Genomic DNA, 6023 nt, shown 5'->3' with positions numbered 1-6023 from the left:
TTTGTTACTCCTTCACGCAAAAACTACTGGACGGATTTGGCTGAAATTCGGAATGGAGATAGATAATATCCTGGATTAGCACGTAGGCTACTTTTTATCCCGGAAAACCAAAGAGTTCCCACGGGATTTCGAAAAAACTAAATCCACGCGGACGAAGTCGCGGGCGTCAGCTAGTAATTATTATATCCCACTTTCTCGTATCATTTCCCGCTCCCACCGCAGACAATAGACAAGACACAAGTCTCCCAGAGCACAGTAGACATTAGACGTAATTGAGGCGCGCCGTGACTTGCGGATCCATTGTCCTTCTATACGCGCTACCAAATTACAAGGTGCTACCTTACCACTGCACCAAACGCCTTGTTAGGTGCCGACTACACTCCACTTTATAATTTTATTGACATTGATACCCATTTCATGTTACCGAACATAATATTTTTTAATTAAAAAAAAATTAAGGCTCAGGGTGAACTGAATATAGGTAAGTATAGGTACTTTATTTTTTCAGTAACTTAAATCTTTTTCCAGTAAGTATTTAAAATATCCCCTAAACATAACAGCTGTTTTGAGCCTGTAAGTCTGATTAGGGTATCAAGTAGTTAGTGTCGTAGATTACAATGATATTCGATATATTATGTAAATCTTTGTTCATTCATTTTTCATCAATTTTACTCCAACGTAAAAAGATTACTTCATCATTTCATTACTGCACGTTCACTGCTGAGTAAGGCACCACTAAACCAGGTCCTCATCCTTCCTCATCCAGCCACTTCCCGCCACGCTCTTTTTATCGTCGGTCCATCTTGGTAAGGCATGGCATATCCACTGCCATTTCAACTTGCTGATGGGTTGAGTTATGTCAGTGACCTTGATTGTACTGCAGTTGTCTCTTCATTTCGAATAACCTTGAGAGAAACTCCTAACATAGCCTTCTCAATAGCTCGCTGACAGACTTTAAATTGGTGGATCCAAGCCCTTTTGCCAGTGTTCACGTTTGAGACCGAGAAAGAAAGACTGATTAAAAACTTTCGTCTTCAGCCACTGAAATATTGACGATGAAAAGATCTGACATAATTTTCCAAACGCTGCCCAGCCGTATTATTGGCTTCTTCATCATTACATACACACTATTTTTCGCTCAGTCATAATATTACAAAAATAATACATATTTCCGTTGATATTCCCCAAAAAAGTTGTTGAAAATAAAAAAAATTGGTTGTCTGTAAAGTCGGTTTACTGACGATAGTTAAACTTGACGACAAAGGCCGATTGTGCTTCTTTGTCGCTCGTTCCACGCTCTCGCTTGCACTTCAAGCCTTACATGGAACGCCTCAGAGCGAGGTAACGCCGCATGTGTCATGTTTTTTCGTGCGTGCAGCCGGCTCTATCGAATTATAAGACGTTGTCACGTCAATAAATAATGAGTGAGATCAAGGAAACGAGCATGTAACGGGCAGTGTCACGGTGTAACGTGTATGCTAATGCTATTGTGAAGTAATCATGTTGCGCGGTTTCGTTGCTACGCCTTTGTGCGCGCCGCCGCAATTATTGTAATTATGTTTGTTCTACTACCGCAGGGCTTGCGCACACATTACTACAAAAAAAATTACACATTTTGGCGGCCTCCCTGGCGCAGTGGTGAGCGCTGTGCTCTTATTAGTGGGAGGTCCCGGGTTCGATTCTCGACAAGGGTTCGGAATTCAATAATTTCTCTGGTCTAATCTGGTGGGAGGTTTCAGCCGTGGCTAGTTACATCCCTACCGCCGTGCCGCCAAGTCATTTAGCGTACTAGTACGATGCCGTGTGAAACCAAAGGGTATGGGTTTTATAAAAACTGCCCTTCCAGGTTACCCTAGTTCCACCTTAGACTGCATCATCACTTACTACCAGGGGAGATTGCAGTCAAGGGCTAACTTGTATTTGAAGAAAAAAAAACACGATTGCCCAAAAAATAAGTGTTATGTTATCAGGGTTCATACTATAACTAGGATATAACTAACATATCAATGTATCTGCAGCATGATTCAAATTTTCAATACATTTTTGTATCAAGTGTGCGCATGAACTTTAGCGTGTGCATGACTATTTGAATCTTTTGTATTAAGTACGTGTATAACAAACAACACCTCTTTTGCTTTGCTTTATTCCCGTTAATTACATTTGTTTGGGAATATGCTTCTGTTATAACTTTTCGCGTTCTGAATAGATTAAATAACTGCTGAGTTTCATGCTGGCTCTTCTCACTAGAATATTCTTTCCGACTTAGAATTTTGACTTACATGGAAATAAAGATTTAATTTGGAATTCAATCATGTGTTTTATTATCAATCAAGACAGTTAATTTTTTGCGTTACAAAGATCTATTTTAGGAACTAACGATTTTACAGTTTTAGAATATGTACTGTTTCTTTTGTATGTAAGTAGGTTTTTATATTTCGGGTAGCTGCTTTATTTTTCGATGAGTAAAATTTTAATTCTACGAAAATAGGGCTTAGATTAATCACACCACATCGAAAGACATTAATTATGTTAATCCAATTTGCACACATTGTTATCTTAATCTAATTTGACACATTTTAATCATTTAATCCTAACGCGGATTCTGCTGCTAAATACAATAAATAATAAGGGACAATAAATTGTTATTTTATCCCTCTTCATGTAGGTCTTTATTCGGCATCTTTCATTGGAATGAAATGTCTGAACACAAAATGAATGAAAAGTAGTAAACATAAAAATTAAATTAAAAATTTAAAAAACCCCCGACACATAAACCTCTAAAAAGTAAAAAATAATAGGTAAGTATGTATGGGCCCTTTAAGAATAGTATAAATAGTAAAGTTTTTATCCAAGCGCTCGTTGCGCCAGGGGACCGCTACCTATCATAAACTATGAAAGTCATCTGTTGTAGAAAGAATAGTCTTTAGCGGTCCCCCGACGCAACGAACGCTTGGATAAAAACTTTACTATTTATACTATTCTTAAAGGGCCCATACATACTTACCTATTATTTTTTACTTTTTAGAGGTTTATGTGTCGGGGGTTTTTTAAATTTTTAATTTAATTTTTATTTCACGCTTTTTAAACTTTTATTCATAAATTACCGTTTATTTGTGCCATTCTAAAACCCAATTTCTATTATACTATATATAGCTCGATTACCACTGACTGACTGACTCATTGACATAATTGTTCTCCTAGAAAGAGAAGGAAAATGATATAGTGATGTAGAGGAGATGTGTTTGGATTCGGGAACCCTCTGGGGAAAAATTATGACTTTTCGGAAAAACAAGATGGCGGCCGACGTGATTTTTGCAGCTCCGTTGTTTTCCAACCGATTTCGTTGAATTTTGCAATCTTTGAAGAAAGTAGTAAATGATTGATAAAAAAAGTAGAAAAAATTGGAAAAACAAGATGGCGGCCGAGCCGTAGCGTTTTCAAAATTTTGATTTTTCGACCCCGAACCGCGGCGCCACAGATCCGAAACGGGAAATCGATAATAATTATTTTGTTCTGGTTTCGTCTACGATTATCCTGAATTTTGACAGAACGGGAGTAGTTTTTAATAATTCAAGATGGCGGCTGTCGTGGCGGCCATTATGTTAGAGACACGAAAAATCGCAATTTTAAAAGTTAAATATCTCAAAGTTGCCAACATCGGAGCGATTCGGCTTCTATGAAGCGGTTGTACGTATAGACTCGAGGTATAGATTGGTGGGGAAAAATTACCCCATTTTTCGGGAAATTTCAAGGTTTTTGGGAAAATGTAAAAAATCGAAATACGGACTTTTTGCAAAATCCGAGTATGAACGATTACGTGTTTTGCTCGTACAAATGACATTTGAGTATTTTCGTCGCCGGAGACTGGCAACACTGGAATTTATCAAAAAAAAAGTTATTTTCGACGTGGTCTTTTTTTAGGGGCGATCGTTTCGCGTGGGTGCAAGCGAGAGGAGAGATTGAACCGTCATCGGGAGCGGTATATCCTGTAGTTAATAGGAAAGTTGTAAAATTATCTAATTTGCTTCTGCAAAAAGAGTTGGTGGCCATTTTGTATTTTCTTTAAATTTTCCGATATTTTGATCATGTTTTTGTGGCAGTTGGCAACATTTTGGAAAGTCGACATGTATCAATCGATTGTGTGACTCAACCAGCAGTATCGAAATATGTAAACAGTGTTGCCACATTTGGGGAAATTTTCGAGATTTTCCCCAAAAACTCCTCCTGTAAAATTTTGTATGAAATTATTTTTTTTCACTGATGGTTTCATATAGAAAACAAAAAAAAAATCGAGGAAAAATTTGGAAATAGCTGATGATCGAGGATGTCGGAGACGGGTGAAGGGTCCGCTCAAGGTATTGAAGATAGGTGGGGGGTGCTCGACCAAATGTCATTCATGACGTCATCCAATTGCCAAAAAGCTGAAAAAAAATTCAAAATGGCGAAGAAAAAATGGCCGCCATACAAATTTCACCGGTGTCCAGCTCGGAGGGTATAAAAGATGGAAGTGTGGTTTCTTGGCAAAAGAGAATCAAGATCCGAAGGTCTACTCGATGAATAGAAAAAAAATTCAAAATGGCGGAATTTATTTTTCCATACATTTTGTATGGCGATTATGAATGTCTCATTCTCCTAGAAAGAGACGGAAAACGATACATTGATGTTTGGGAGATATGTTCGGATGCGCGATATGAGTAGGGGAAAATTATGAAATTTCAGAAAAACAAGATGGCGACCGACGTGATTTTTGCAACTCTTTTGTTTTCCAACCGATTTCGTTGAAACTCGCAATCTTTGAAGAATGTACTAAACGATTAATAGAAAAAGTGGAAAATTTTGGAAAAACAAAATGGCCGCCGTACAAATTTCGTCGGTGTCTATCTCGGAGGCTATAAAAGATGGAAGAGTGGTTTCTTGGCAAAAGATGATCAGGGTCCGAAGGTCTACTCGGTGGAACAAACGCTGCATGCTCGCGGACCACTTTAGTGGTCCGCGCACCCACGCACCCTACTAACTTATTATCCTAATTTACAAAAAATAATATGGATATCGTTTTCAGGGTTTCCAGGGTGCTGATTTTGATAATGACATTTATTTTCAAATCCAAGATTGCGGACTTACATTTTCTACAAAAAATAGAAATGCCTGTCATTTTATGGGGTTTTTCGGGGTGAATTATCTTAATAAATCAATTTGGTTTTATATAATAAAAAAGTTAACCTTACCACGTCACGTGAGCTGCTTTAGCAGCTCGCGCACCGAGCAAAAACTAGTTATTATACTATATATAGCTCGATTACCACTCACTGACTCACTGACTCACTCATTGACATAATTGTTCTCCTAGAAAGAGACGGAAAATGATATAAAGATGTAGGGGAGTTGTGTTTGGATTCGGGAACCCTCTGGGGAAAAATTATGACATTTCAGAAAAACAAGATGGCGGCTGAGGAGATTTTTGCAGCTCCGTTGTTTTCCAACCGATTTCGTCGAATTTTACAAACTTTGAAGAAAGTAGTAAACGATTAATGGGAAATGTCGAAAATATTGAAAAAACAAGATGGCGGCCGAGCCGGAGCGTTTTCAAAATTTTCATTTTTCGACCCCGAACCGCGGCGCCACAGATCCCAAACGGGGTAGTCAAGGATAATTATTTTTTCTGGTTTCGCCCACGACTATCCTGTATTTTGACAGAACGAGAGTGGTTTTTCAAAATTCAAGATGGCGGCTGTCATGGCGGCCGTTTTGTTCGAGGTACGAAAAAACGCAATTTTAAAATTCGAATATCTCAAAGTTGGCAACATCGGAGCGGATCGGATTCTATGAAGCGGTTGTACGTATAGACTGGAGGTATAGATCGGTGTGAAAAAATTACCCCATTTTTAGGGAAATTTCAAGATTTTCGGGAAATTGTAAAAAATCGAAATACGCACTTTTAGCAAAATCCGAGTATGAGTGATTACGTGTTTTGCTCGTACAAATGACATTTGGGTATTTTTGTCACCGGAGACTGGCAACACTGG

The sequence above is a fragment of the Maniola jurtina genome, chromosome 11 (assembly GCF_905333055.1).
Source record: "Maniola jurtina chromosome 11, ilManJurt1.1, whole genome shotgun sequence".
Classification (NCBI taxonomy): Eukaryota; Metazoa; Arthropoda; class Insecta; order Lepidoptera; family Nymphalidae; genus Maniola; species Maniola jurtina.
Note: the sequence above shows the minus strand (reverse complement) of the source record.